The 15,134-nt window shown below is 43.2% G+C and overlaps 1 protein-coding gene across 4 annotated transcripts in view; it reads right to left on the reverse strand.

Moving 5' to 3' along the window:
* hdac5 (histone deacetylase 5) overlaps window positions 1-4,450 on the reverse strand; it is a 338,699-nt gene extending 334,249 nt beyond the window's left edge. Inside the window, exon 1 of one of the 4 annotated variants that reach the window (XM_070864414.1) lies at window positions 4,408-4,450. The gene's annotated coding sequence lies outside the window, so the exon portion shown is untranslated. Of the gene's footprint in view, window positions 1-4,323 lie in introns of all 4 variants that reach the window. The other 3 variants (XM_070864416.1, XM_070864417.1, XM_070864415.1) reach the window with 3 other exon arrangements.
* Window positions 4,451-15,134: the final 10,684 nt, after the last annotated feature.

Genomic DNA, 15,134 nt, shown 5'->3' on the forward strand with positions numbered 1-15,134 from the left:
ACAGATCGCTGCAGTACACCGAGAGTCACTTCCTGCCTATTTGAGTACCTACCCATTATCCCTCTCTGTCTCCTGCCGCTCTGCCAATTTCCGAACCAAGTCAATAATTTGTTCTCAATTCCGTGGGCTTCTACCTTAGATAACAGTCTCTTATGCGTGACTTTATCAAATGCCTTCTGGAAGTCCATATAAATAACATCCATAGACATTCCCCTGTCTACTACTTTAGTCACCTCCTCAAAAAATGCAATCGAAGTTGTCAGGTATGATCTCCCTTTTAAAAATCCATGCGGTCAACTGAAAATTTTGGGGGTATTCAGTCACCCTATCCTTAATTATAGACTCTCACAATTTCCTGACAACAGATGTGAGGCTAACTGGTCTATAATTCCCTGGTTTCCTCCTCTCACCATTTTTAAATAGCGGAGTGATATGCATAATTTTCCAACCTAAAAAAGGGACATTTCCAGAATCTAGAGAACTTAGGAAGATTATAGTTAGGGCATCTTCAATGTGCTCACCTACTTCCTTTAAAATGCTGGGATGGAAACCATCTGGCCCTAGGGATTGGTCACTCTTTAGTGCCATTATTTTCTTCATTACTGCTATTTTACTTACGTTAGTTTTATCAAGTCCCTGTCCCCGATTCAATATTTGTTTCTTTGGGATTTCCAGCATGCTATCCTCCTCTTCTACTATAAATACTGACGCAAAGTAATTATTCAACTGCCATGATTTTCCCATTGCCATTGACATCACCACCACTTTCAGATTTTAAGGAACCAACATTGCTCCTGACCACCCTGTTTCCTAATGTAAATAAAAATTCTTCGTATTGATTTTGATGAAACTTGCAAGTTTCTTTTCATATTCCCTTTTTGTTGCTCTTGCTATCTATCTGTTTTGTGACCCTTTGCTGTTCTTTGTAACTTTCCCATTCACCAGGATCGGTGCTATTTTTTGCATTTTTATATGCCCTTTCTTTTAATTTGATGCTGTCCCTTACCTCTTTAGTTGTCCATGGTTTTTTTGGCAAGTAGAGCTCTTGCGCCTCAGGGGTATAAACTGGTCTGTGTCACGTTAAATTCTTTTTTTTTTTAAACATCTCCCACTGATCTGTCATTTTACCCATTAACAGATTTGCCCAGTTTACCTTGGACAATCTCTACTTCATCCCATTGAAGTCAGCCTTACCCAAATCTAGAATCTTAGTAGCTGCTACTCGTTTCTCCCTTTGAAACGCTACGTTGGACTCAATCATGTTATGATCGCTATTGGATAAATGTTCACACACAATTAGGCTGTTAACTAAAGCTGGTTCATTACTCATTACTAAATCTAATATGGCTTGCCCCCTTGTTGCCTCTTAAGGCATATTGTTGTAGTAAACTATCCCGGACACACTCAAGAAAGTCACTACCTTTCGAACAGGTGCTTGTCTGCTTTTCCCAATCTCAAAGCTAAAATCACATATTAAAACCACTCTGACTTTGCTACACATCTGTCTAATCTCTGCATTTATACAATCTAGCACTTCAGAGCTGCTACACAACTCCCACTACACTCTTAAACCGTTTCCTATTTCTTAATTCAACCCACAAGGCTCCACTGGCTACTTAGCTCTCTTTAAATCCTTGCTTAGCATTGAAATGATTTCATCCTTAATCACTAAGGCTACTCCTCCCCCCCATCATTCCTGTAGACCTTATAACCTGGTATATTTAGTTCTTAGTCCTGACTGTCTTGCAGCCATATCTCAAGTAATGGCTACCATGTCATACCCTCCAACTTGAATTTGTGCCTGCTGTTCATTCAATTCATTCCTTATATCCCGTTCATTTGTATAAGGAACGCTCATTTGGGCCACACACCCTAGCCTGTCCTTCAGCTCTAATGTTTTACTCACATGTTTCTTATTCTCTCTTCTGGTTTAAAATCGCTTTACAGCTTTTAGCTTTCCCTTTACCTGTAGTGCCTAAAGCACAATTTCTGACTGCTATTCTACTCTTTTCCCTTTAGTTTGTTTTTGAACTACTATTTGTACTGCAATTTCTGCCCTCCCCCCCCCCCCAACTAATTTAAAGTCCTTGTGACCGCCCTTCTCATTTTTGAAAATTAGTGTTTGAAAATCTGTTCTGAATTCTAATGAAACTTCAATGAAAATTTCACACAGCATTTTAACCAGAATAAGAACTGCAGTAAACTACCCTGATGCACTATGCTTTAGATACATTGAGTCAGTCTTCCCTTGAATAAAATATAAACACTTGAGCTGCTGCTGTGGCACAGAAACAGACTTATCAAGTCACAGGTACTTTACTGTGTATGTGACTCATACAACATGTTGTTACTGCTAGGCATATTTAAATACATTGACAACTCTTTCACACACCTCAGTAGCAAATCTCACAAACAGAAACACACTAATGAAGCTGATATGTCTCTTAAAAATCTTCTGTGAGCATTAGTCACAGTACAAAGTGTCATTTTAAGTGTCGCTCCCTTTTAAATTAAAACAAATCCTTCTGTGTCAATGGTATAATTTTTAGTAGTCAGCAATGAAAGGCAAATGGAAAGCTGGGATTTAAGCTCATTAATGAATCTGACAGCTTCTGAATATTAATGTTACCTTTCATCTTATTTTGAGCAACTGATTTTCTATAATTTCTCACCAATTAATATAAAATCTGATGGCTTCTCAAACTTCAGTTTGCCCCTCAGCAATAACTATACGAATGATCTCTTCAGTGCCACCAAGAACCCAGAGGTTTATTTAATGTTAACTGTTAGCTGCTTTCTATAATGAATTTAGGAGTTACACAACACACATGTATAATTCATTATTTTTAATCCATAATATATACAAAGGTAAGTGTTCTGTTCTGGACAGATTTTTAAAACATTATTTTCTAAGTATCCAAGAATTACTCGAATTAATTCTCTACTGTACATCATTTCACTATAAGCATTATAACATGTAATAAAAGATATACAGACTGCATAAGTTCTATTGTTCAAATATTCTGTCTCATCAGTAAAATAACATCTAAAATTCACTGCCTACCATATAATAATGATCTTTATTCTATTTAGAAAACACACAATTGCAATTGTCTTGGTTTTAAACTGAATAGCAAGAGTGATATAATTTAGGTAGTGTGACATATCTATACTATACTCAACACAAAAATACACCAGTTTTGCTCATGTGTAGTGTCTTGTCCACATGACAGATCATCATATAATTGATCACACAATATAAAAAGGCACATTATTTTCCTGTACCTAATAATCAAATAAAACTTTATTTCACTTCAAAATCGCTTGGCATATTTACAATTCCAATCTGTATTTGCCATACAATTCTATTCTACAAGGCAACGGACCAAGAGCTGGAAAGTGGGATTAGACTGAATAGCTCTTTTCCAGCTGGCACAGACACAATGGGCCAAATTCCTATGATTCTATGATCCTCACTCATCCAGGTAGTATTTTATTTGTGTATTTGTGTATATACATTTATGGAGGAATAAATAAATATTTGGCAGTATGGTTCAAGGTAATAATACATCTCGGATTAAGATCCTGATTTGTTTTATCCAAACATCTCAATAGGTTGCTGTATTATAATACGCATTGGTAAGCTATTGCATGAGGAGAAACTAATGCATATCATTGCATTTTTACTGTGGCAGAAATTAGCACATGGATTAAACTATTGGTGGAGCAAGCAGAACTTTGTGCATTGTAACACATCAATAACCCAAGAATGATTGGAACATTTCAATCCGTAATAAATTACTTGTTGCATAGTTGCCTGCTTCACCTTTACAGCAGAGACTGGACATTATGAACGACTGTGGTGAAGATCTCAACCCAAACTGCAGGCAATAGTTGTCAAAAGAATCAAAAAAAAAGAAGCCTCTCCTACAATAAAAAGCACTGTACAGTAAACTTTGCCTTTTCGCAATTTATCTGGTTACAATGCCAAATTTGCCCTCCAGTGCCACTTTACAACAGCTATCCCTGCAATAGACTTTGAAAAGGGATTTTAAAAACACCCACTCCCCCTACACACACACAGACACAATCTGTCTCTCTCCAGATAAACGCTAAATAATTTCCTTTAATGTGTTGTGTAATTCTTTGCAATCCTTTCAGTGGCCTCGACTGGGAGCATCTTCCCCCTTTCACTCGTGTAAAAACTCCTACCCTTCAGCGCCATATTATTGAGACATCTCTTCTCTGGTGCGCTGGGTTGATTTTTTTTTTTAATTAAAAAAAATGAAAATAAAACGGTGTCGGTTTTCTTTTCGGTGGTACCTTGACAACGGTCGGTGTCCGCGGTGCCGGTCGCTTGTTTAATCTCCCCCCACCCCCGGCTTGTGCCCGCACTCACTCACTCACTCGCTCGCTCGCTGTCAAACTCCACACTCCGCCATCTTCCACCGCCGCCGCACAACAACATCCCGCCACGTGACCCCCGGGCCGGCCAACCGCGCGCCATCCCCCGCTCCAGCCTAAAAATAGCCTCCTTAGATCAGCGCAGTATGAATAATGCAAGAGCATGTGGCTCAGTGGGAGAACAGCAGATGCACTGTATGAATGAGAGAGCTGGATACAATGGATGCAACATTCATTTTGCAAAAAACTAAAAAAAAAATCATATTTTAGCATTGTGAAAATCTTAAAGCCTATAGGTGTATGCAAAACCTTTCTGAAGGTAATTCCCAATAAAATACTCACCTTTTGAAGTGAGGCTCACTCATTTTTTTAAAAAATGTCATCTATTTTGGCACATTTTAAAAATAAACACAGCTACATTTGCTTAAATAGATTTGCATACTGCCTCCCTCATTTTTAAGGGTCATAAATCTCGTTCCTACATTCCCTCCATGTTGACAGCCCTGCAAAATTCTGAAATGTAGCTTCCCTGCCCCCAACTCTAATTTGTCATTCTGCTGGTGCACCCCGATATCACTGAAACGGGGGAAGAAAGCCTCTTGAAGCAAACACCTCCGTGACAAGCAAACAGTACTTTTTGTCATCCGCTAAGCATCCCCATTTAAAGTATATGTCATAATGTCCCAAGTAACAATTCATAAGAAGGTCCCCCGTGTCATCTGCAGCATATTTGTCTACTACCATTTATTTTTTTCAAAACGACACCAGTTCTTACCCTCTTGCTCGGATTTTGGCGGTGTGCCGTTATATCCAGGAATGCAGTATGTATGTGTGTCTTTCAGTTTTCGAAAATGGAATAAAGCTACCATTTGGGCTGCACTCACCTCCCATAAAAGAAACTGTCGCCGATTTACTTACGATGCAGCACGTTTTCCTCATCATCTCATCAACTCGAATTTAATCGGACAACCGGGCATACTTCTGCCGGTCATCACTCCCGGATCTGCTTGGTCAGGAAAAGATGTTCAAATTTTGGTTGAACATTACAAAAAATGACGAGAAATGAACATTTGCCTCATTGAAAAGGATTCCTCTTTTCATTAAGACTGCAGTATAATCACACTTTTGTATTCACGTGAAGTGGTTTCAGCGAATCAATGCAAAATAGCAGTATAATGCGATTTTGGTCTCAATCTGGTAGATTATTCCAAATACTTCTCACTTTTTCAGTAAAAAAAAGTTTTTCCCGACATTGGTTCTCAAGTTACTTTTCACTAAATTCCATTTGTGTTCTCTGGTCCTACTTTCTTGACTTACTTTTAAAGAGTGATTTGAATTTATCTTACCTGTTTCATTTAATGATTTGGATGTACCACTTTATTGTGAGACTGCCAAACTATAACTTCTCTTACCTTTCCTTATAGTTCATCCCATTAAACGAAGTTATTTATTTTTCAGTACCATTTCCTATGTCATGCACAACTCAGTGTAGTCTGACCAATGCATTTTGGCCTTACACGAGAGCCTGCCTAAAGCGGATGTGGAAAATCTGGCTAGCAGCTCAAATTTAAAGGGATGTGTCCACTTAAAGGTAAGTCGTTCAACATTGGCAGGGGGTTTTAGGATTTATAAAGGTTTAAATGGATATTAAATATTTGCTGGCATTTGCCAAGGCTGAGATGAATAAAGGAATACCAGTCAAAAATTAAGTGAAAGAAAACCCAATGTGGAGGGACAAAATGAAGTCTGTGGCCAAGTGACAGAGTGGCACTGCACCTAATTCCCTGCTTGATTTGTGGACAAGCAGACATGCTGCAGCATAAAGTGGATGTGAGGAGGCTTGACCTTTTTGGCAATTATCACATTTTCTCCAGAAGACGACAGTGCACCGTGCTTGAGATGGTGGCAGCCAACCCGAACGGTGCATCAAAATATGGGGACAATCTAGAATGCTCTGCAGTCTTGGGAATGCTGCCAGTCAGGAAAACCTCTGTGCCCAATAGAACTACGGCCTCCTTCCTATGGAAAGTGAAGAATTTGTTGCCCCTTGCAAACTTCTTGATGCATTGGGGCAGCCAACTAATTGATTTGGCACTTGGCACTGGTGGCGGCTTGGAAGGATCAGGTGGCATAAAAGTTTAATGGAATATTGATCTTCACCCATGAGAAGAGTTGGTCCTGTGATACAAGTTGTCTGCACATCAGCCTTCAGAAGGTGATATATCTACGTAGCAACCACTTTTATGAGTGGAGGCATGAACAACTGGTCTCCTCTGTCATGCGCTGGAATAGCAGCTGAAATCAAGATAGCAATAGAGTTCGAGAAAAATCTTGCATTGCAAAAGAATCAGGTTGAATCAGTCAATACACTAATGAAAATGGTGATAAAACAATATAAGCAAAATAAAAAATTTCCAACTAACAATTACAAAGTGATTCTCAGGTTTAATCATTTTACTCCTTCAAAACAGAGGGGGAGAAATTCCCCTGTGCCCCGATTGGGGGCGGTAACCGGCTCAGGGTGGGATTTCCTGCGCCCGGTGCAGAAGTCCTACCCCGGCTGCGAAATTGTGGTTACCGCCCCTCAGAGGAAGTGGAGCACTATCTCGCGCGGTCCAATTCCTCTTGGGGCGGGTTCCGGGGCAATGCTGGGGCACAATCAGCAGCGCTACGCGGAAGCTCCGTGTAGCGCTGACACGATTCAATGCCCCCCCCCCCCCCTTCGCTTAAATGGGAGGGCCGCTGTGCACTCTGCCGAGCCTCTGATGGCCTCCACTAGGCCATTGGGGCAGTGTGATACCAAGGTCGAAGGCCAGCACCCAAAACGGAGTGCCAGGTTGCATGATGACGGCCCGGACCACGCAAGGGGAGAAGAAGTCGGGCCGACCGGTGAGTTGGCAAAACCGCTCCCAACCTCCCCTTTAAATTCTGCCCTGCGAGCGCATGTTGGCCCGGTTCGCGACCCACAAGGCTGGTGCTGACATGGCAATATCTGCTGTGGGGCAGAAAGGGGTCGGCGGCGGCACTAAGGGGTCCGTGGCAGCATCACCGCTAACCCCTGCACAATTTCGGTGCTACATAAAAGATTGTTACACAAGATAAGGGCTCATGGGATTTGAGGTAATGTATTAGCGATAGAGGATTGGTTACTGGACAGAAAGGAGAGAATTGGGATAAACAGGTCATTTTCACATTGGCAGGCTGTATCTCGTGGGGTGCCGTAAGGATCAGAGCTGAGACCTCAGCTATTTACAATCTATATTAATGATTTAGATGAAGAGTGCAATGTATCCAAGTTTGCTGATGATACAAAGCTTAGTAGGAAAATAAACTGTGAGGAGGACAGAAAAAGCCTGTGAAGGGATATAGACAGTGAGTGAGTGAGCAATAAAGTGGCAGCTGGAGTATAATGTGGGGAAATGTGAGGTTATTCACTCGGGGAAATCCCCTCCGTGCCTTTCAGTTCTGCGCGGAGAGGTTTCCTGTACGGGCTGCTCCTGCACACTCTCAACTTTGCCATCCTCGCCTGCCGTCCGGACACGCCATGGTGTACCAACTTGCCGTCTGGAGGAGGCGGGGGTCCCCGATGGAGGGCACTCTACGCGGGAGTCCTCCCACTATTTATCGGGGACTTGGCCTGGAGGGTGGTGCACGGAGCAGTCCCGTGCAACAAATTGTTAAGCCGGTTCACGGCCTGCAATTTCTGTGGTCTGGAAGTCCGTGTTCCACGTTTTTATTGAATGTGCGAGGTTGCAGCCCCTGTTCCAATATTTAAAGGGACTGCTCCTGAAATTCTGGCTGCACTTCAGTCCCAAACTCCTGATCTTTGAGCACCCTGTGCGGAGGGGAGCGGGTAGGTCTGAGGGCCTCCTCGTAGGACTGCTCCTGGGCACGGCCAAGGGTGCCATCAGCCGGTCCAGGCAGCGGGCGGTCGAGGGAGTCGTTCAGCCTGACTGCCTGCCTCACTTCCGCGCGTACATCTGTGCCAGGGTCTGTCCTTGGAGATGGAGCACGCGGTGTCCACTGGTACGCTTGCGGCCTTCCGCGAGAGGTGGGCGCCGGAGGGACTGGAGTGCATCATCACCCCCGGCAACCACATTTTAATTTGATTTTATTTTTTAAATTTTAATTTGTTTTAATTGCCGGTGTTTTTAGTGTCCCCTCCCCTTTTATAGGGGGCACTTGGAAAAAAATTTGATTTCAGTGCCAAAAAAAATTTTTTTTAAATACAAAAAACCAACAAAAAAAAACACAAAAAAAAGGGCCTTGAAAATGTTTGGTGTGTCCCCCAGATCGGGGGGGGGGGCACGATTTAATGTTTAGTTTTTCCTCCCAAAGGGGTTGTAGAGCTTGAAAAATGTTTGGAGTGTCCTCCCCCTTTAATCAGGGGGGCACTTGATTTAATTGGTTAATTTGTTTACAACCAAAAGAGTTGTGAGGTTATTCACTTTGGTAGGAAGAATAGAAAAACAGAATATTTTTAAATGGTGAGAAACTATTAAATGTCGGTCTTCAAATAGATTTACGTGTTCTCGTACAGGAAAAACAGAGTTAGCATGCAAGTACAGCAAGCAATTAGGAAGGCAATGGCATCTTGGCCTTTATTACGAGGGGGTTAGAGTACAAGAGTAAGGAAGTCTTACAACAGTTGTACAGGGCTTTGGTAAGACCACATCTGGATTTCTGAGCACAGTTTTGGTCTCTTTATCTAAGGAAGGATATACTTGGTTTAGTGGTGGTTCAATGGACGTTCACTAGACTAATCCCTGGAATGAGAGGTTGTCCTATGAGGAGAGATTGAGTAGATTGGGCCTATACTCTCTGGAGTTTAGAAGAAAGAGAGGAGATCTCATTGAAACATATAAGATTCTGAGGGGGATTGACAGGATAGATGCTGAGAGGTTGTTTCCCATAGCTGGAGAATCCAGAACTAGGGGGCATAGTCTCAGGATAAGAGGCCGGCCATTTAAGGTGGAACTTCTTCACTCAGAGGGTCGTGAATCTTTGGAATTCTCTGCCCCAAAGGGCTGTGGATGCTCAGTCGTTGAGTATATTCAAGGTTGAAATAGATAGATTTTTGGACTCTAGGGGAATCGAGAGATATGGGGATAGGGCAGGAAAGTGGTGTTGAGGTCATAGATCAGCCATGATCTTATTGAATGGCAGAGCAGGCTCAAGGGGCGATATGGCCTACCCCTGCTCCTAATTCCTAAGTTCTCAGGCTTTATAATGTATGGCAAAAATAAATTACACTAAAAATCTCAAATTATCTTTGAGTGCAATCTACACTTACATAGGCAGCACCTACAACCATCTAGCCTCTTTACATTTACAAAATGTTGTAATTTAAACTGTAAGACAGTGGGAAGTCTTAACTATAATTCCCAAACTATCAAAGTTTTAAGATGCCAAACTGATGCAGACAAACTGGAACCCTTTACATTCAGAGCTTCTAAAAAATGCATTAAAAAAAATGTAGCCCTCTATTTTTACACACGAGTGAATCCCCTATGGTGTTGCTCAGAAGCAAGTGGTAGGTAGGGTCGGTGACAGTGGATAGGGTCAGAGCCAGAGTCAGGGAGGAGGCGTATAGTGTTGGTAGATAAATTGTTCTACAGATGTTTTATCCATTACTCTTATGTTTCTCAGATACTATAGAAACGTAATGTAAGCATGGCTGGGAACTCTGATGGCAGCTTTCTGTCTAATCTGATTTATTTTAAATTCATTCCTGCAATGTGGGCATCACTGGCAAGGCCAGCATTTATTGCCCATTCCTAATTGCCCTTAAGAAGGTGGTGGTGAGCTGTCTTCTTGAACCACTGCAGTCCTTGTGGTGAAGGTACTCCCACAGTGCTGTTAGGAAGAGAGTTCCAACGACAATGAAAAAATGGTGATATATTTCCAAGTTAGGATGGTGTGTATCTTGGAGGGGATCTTGCAGGTGATGGTGTTCCCATGCACCTGCTGCCCTTGTCCTTCTAGGTGGTAGAGGTCGCGGGTTTGGTAGGTGCTGCCAAAGTAGCCTTGGCAAGTTGCTGCAGTGCATCTTATAGGTGGCACACACTGCAGTCACGGTGCGCTGGTGGTGCTTGGAGTGAATGTTTAAGGTGATGGATGGGGTGCCAATCAAGTGGGCTGCTTTGTCCTGGATGGTGTCAAACTTCTTGAGCATTGTTGGAGCTGCATTCATCCAGGCAAGTGGAGAGTATTCCATCACACTCATGACTTGAGTCTTGTAGATGGTGGAAAAGCTTTGGGGAGTCAGGAGGTGAGACACTCGCCACAGAATACCCAGCCTCTGAACTGTGCTTGTTGCCACAGTATTTATGTGTCTGGTCCAGTTAAATTTCTAGTCAATGGTGACCCCCCAGGATGTTGATGCTGGGGGATTCGGCGATTATAATGCCATTGAATGTCAAGGAGCAGTGGTTAGACTCTTGCTTGTTGGAGATAGTCATTGCCTGGCATTTGTGTGGTGCGAATGTTACTTGCCAAGTCTGAATGTCATCCAGGACTTGTTGCGTTCGGGCATAGACTGCTTTTTTATCTGAGGAGTTGCGAATGTAAATGAACACTGTGCAATCATATGCGAGCATCCCCACTTCTGACCTTATGATGGAGGGAAGGTCATTGATGAGGTAGTTGAAGATGGTCGGACCTAGGACACTGCCATGAGGAACTCCTGCAATGATGTCCTGGGGCTGAGATGATTGACCTGCAACAACTACAATCATCTTACTTTGTGCTAGATATGACACCAGAGAGCGGAGAGTTTCCCCCCTGATTTCCATCAATCTCAATTTTACTAGGGTTCCTTGATGCCACACTCGGTCAAATGCTGCCTTGATGTCAAGGGCAGTCACTCTCACCTCACCTCTGGAAGTTAGCTCTTTTGTCCATATTTAGACCAAGGTTGTAATGAGGTCTGGAGCCGAGTGGTCCTGGCAGAAACTGAATTGAGCATTTGTGAGCAGGTTATTGGTGAGTAAGTGTCGCTTGATAGCACTGTCGACGACACCTTCCATCACTTTCCCGATGATTGAGAGTAGACCGATGGGGCGGTAATTGGCTGGATTGGATTTATCTTTCTTTTTGTGGACAATTTTCCACATTAGAAACATAGAAACATAGAAAATAGGTGCAGGAGTAGGCCATTCGGCCCTTCTGGCCTGCACCACCATTCAATGAGTTCATGGCTGAACATTCAACTTCAGTACCCCATTCCTGCTTTCTTGCCATACCCCTTGATCCCCCTAGTAGTAAGGACTACATCTAACTCCTTTTTGAATATATTTAGTGAATTGGCCTCAACTACTTTCTGTGGTAGAGAATTCCATAGGTTCACCACTCTCTGGGTGAAGAAGTTTCTCCTCATCTCGGTCCTAAATGGCTTACCCCTTATCCTTAGACTGTGACCCCTGGTTCTGGACTTCCCCAACATTGGGAACATTCTTCCTGCATCTAACCTGTCTAAACCCGTCAGAATTTTAAACGTTTCTATGAGGTCCCCTCTCATTCTTCTGAACTCCAGTGAATACAAGCCCAGTTGATCCAGTCTTTCTTGATAGGTCAGTCCCGCCATCCCGGGAATCAGTCTGGTGAACCTTCGCTGCACTCCCTCAATAGCAAGAATGTCATTCCTCAGGTTAGGAGACCAAAACTGTACACAATACTCCAGGTGTGGCCTCACCAAGGCCCTGTACAACTGTAGCAACAACTCCCTGCCCCTGTACTCAAATCCCCTCGCTATGAAGGCCAACATGCCATTTGCTTTCTTAACTGCCTGCTGTACCTGCATGCCAACCTTCAATGACTGATGTACCATGACACCCAGGTCTCGTTGCACCTCCCCTTTTCCTAATCTGTCACCATTCAGATAATAGTTTGTCTCTCTGTTTTTACCACCAAAGTGAACAAGCTCACATTTATCCACATTATATTTCATCTGCCATGCATTTGCCCACTCACCTAACCTATCCAAGTCGCTCTGCAGCCTCATAGCATCCTACTCACAGCTCACACTGCCACCCAACTTAGTGTCATCCGCAAATTTGGAGATACTACATTTAATCCCCTCGTCCAAATCATTAATGTACAATGTAAACAGCTGGGGCCCCAGCACAGAACCTTGCGGTACCCCACTAGTCACTGTCTGCCATTCTGAAAAGTACCCATTTACTCCTACTCTTTGCTTCCTGTCTGACAACCAGTTCTCAATCCACGTCAGCACACTACCCCCAATACCATGTGCTTTAACTTTGCACATTAATCTCTTGTGTGGGACCTTGTCGAAAGCCTTCTGAAAGTCCAAATATACCACATCAGCTGGTTCTCCCTTGTCCACTCTACTGGAAACATCCTCAAAAAATTCCAGAAGGTTTGTCAAGCATGATTTCCCTTTCACAAATTCATGCTGACTTGGACCTATCATGTCACCTTTTTCCAAATGCGCTGCTATGACATCCTTAATAATTGATTCCATCATTTTACCCACTACCGATGTCAGGCTGACTGGTCTATAATTCCCTGTTTTCTCTCTCCCTCTTTTTTTAAAAAGTGGGGTTACATTGGCTACCCTCCACTCGATAGGAACTGATCCAGAGTCAATGGAATGTTGGAAAATGATTATCAATGCATCCGCTATTTCCAAGGCCACCTCCTTAAGTACTCTGGGATGCAGTCCATCAGGCCCTGGGGATTTATCGGCCTTCAATCCCATCAATTTCCCCAACACAATTTCCCGACTAATAAGGATTTCCCTCAGTTCCTCCCCCTTACTAGACCCTCTGACCACTTTTATATCCGGAAGGTTGTTAGTGTCCTCCTTAGTGAATACCGAACCAAAGTACTTGTTCAATTGGTCCGCCATTTCTTTGTTCCCCGTTATGACTTCCCCTGATTCTGACTGCAGGGGACCTACGTTTGTCTTTACTAACCTTTTTCTCTTTACATATCTATAGAAACTTTTGCAATCTGTCTTAATGTTCCCTGCAAGCTTCTTCTCGTACTCCATTTTCCCTTTGTCCTCATCTGCTGAGTTCTAAGTTTCTCCCAGTCTCCAGGTTCGCTGCTATTTCTGGCCAATTTGTATGCCACTTCCTTGGCTTTAATACTATCCCTGATTTCCCTTGATAGCCACGGTTGAGCCACCTTCCCTTTTTTATTTTTACGCCAGACAGGAATGTACAATTGTTGTAGTTCATCCATGCAGTCTCTAAATATCTGCCATTGCCCATCCACAGTCAACCCCTTAAGTATCATTCACCAATCTATCCTAGCCAATTCACGCCTCATACCTTCAAAGTTACCCTTCTTTAAGTTCTGGACCATGGTCTCTGAATTAACTGTTTCATTCTCCATCCTAATGCAGAATTCCACCATATTATGATCACTCTTCCCCAAGGGGCCTCGCACAACGAGATTGCTAATTAATCCTCTCTCATTACACAACACCCAGTCTAAGATAGCCTCCCCCCTAGTTGGTTCCTCGACATATTGGTCTAGAAAACCATCCCTTATGCACTCCAGGAAATCCTGCTCCACCGTATTGCTTCCAGTTTGGTTAGCCCAATCTATGTGCATATTAAAGTCACCCATTATAACTGCTGCACCCTTATTGCATGCACCCCTAATTTCCAGTTTGATGCCCTCCCTAACATCACTTCTACTGTTTGGAGGTCTGTACACAACTCCCATTAACGTTTTTTGCCCTTTGGTGTTCTGCAGCTCTACCCATATAGATTCCACATCATCCAAGCTAATGTCCTTCCTAACTATTGCATTAATCTCCTCTTTAACCAGCAATGCTACCCCACCTCCTTTTCCTTTTATTCTATCCTTCCTGAATGTTGAATATCCCTGGATGTTGAGTTCCCAGCCCTGATCATCCTGGAGCCACGTCTCTGTAATCCCAATCACATCATATTTGTTAACATCTATTTGCACAGTTAATTCATCCACCTTATTGCGGATACTCCTTGCATTAAGACACAAAGCCTTCAGGCTTGTTTTTTTAACACCCTTTGTCCTTTTAGAATTTTGCTGTACAGTGGCCCTTTTTGTTCTTTACCTTGGGTTTCTCTGCCCTCCACTTTTCCTCATCCCCTTTCTGCCTTTTGCTTTTGTCTCCTTTTTGCTTCCCTCTGTCTCCCTGCATTGGTTCCTGTCCCCCTGCCATATTAGTTTAACTCCTCTCCAACAGCACTAGCAAACACTCCTCCTAGGACATTGGTTCCGGTCCTGCCCAGGTGCAGACCGTCCGGTTTGTACTGGTCCCACCTCCCCCAGAACCGGTTCCAATGCCCCAGGAATTTGAATCCCTCCCTGCTGCACCACTGCTGAAGCCACGTATTCATCTGCGCTATCCTGCGCTATCCTACTCTGACTAGCACGTGGCACTGGTAGCAATCCCGAGATTACTACTTTTGAGGTCCTACTTTTTAATTTAGCTCCTAGCTCCTTAAATTCGTTTCGTAGGACCTCATCCCTTTTTTTGCCTATGTCGTTGGTACCAATGTGCACCACGACAACTGGCTGTTCTCCCTCCCTTTTTAGAATGTCCTGCACCCGCTCCAAGACATCCTTGACCCTTGCACCAGGGAGGCAACATACCATCCTGGAGTCTCGGTTGCGGCCGCAGAAACGCCTATCTATTCCCCTTACAATTGAATCCCCTATCACTATCGCTCTCCCACTCTTTTTCCTGCCCTCCTGTGCAACAGAGCCAG

The sequence above is a fragment of the Pristiophorus japonicus genome, chromosome 21, assembly GCF_044704955.1.
Source record: "Pristiophorus japonicus isolate sPriJap1 chromosome 21, sPriJap1.hap1, whole genome shotgun sequence".
Lineage (NCBI taxonomy): Eukaryota > Metazoa > Chordata > Chondrichthyes > Pristiophoridae > Pristiophorus > Pristiophorus japonicus.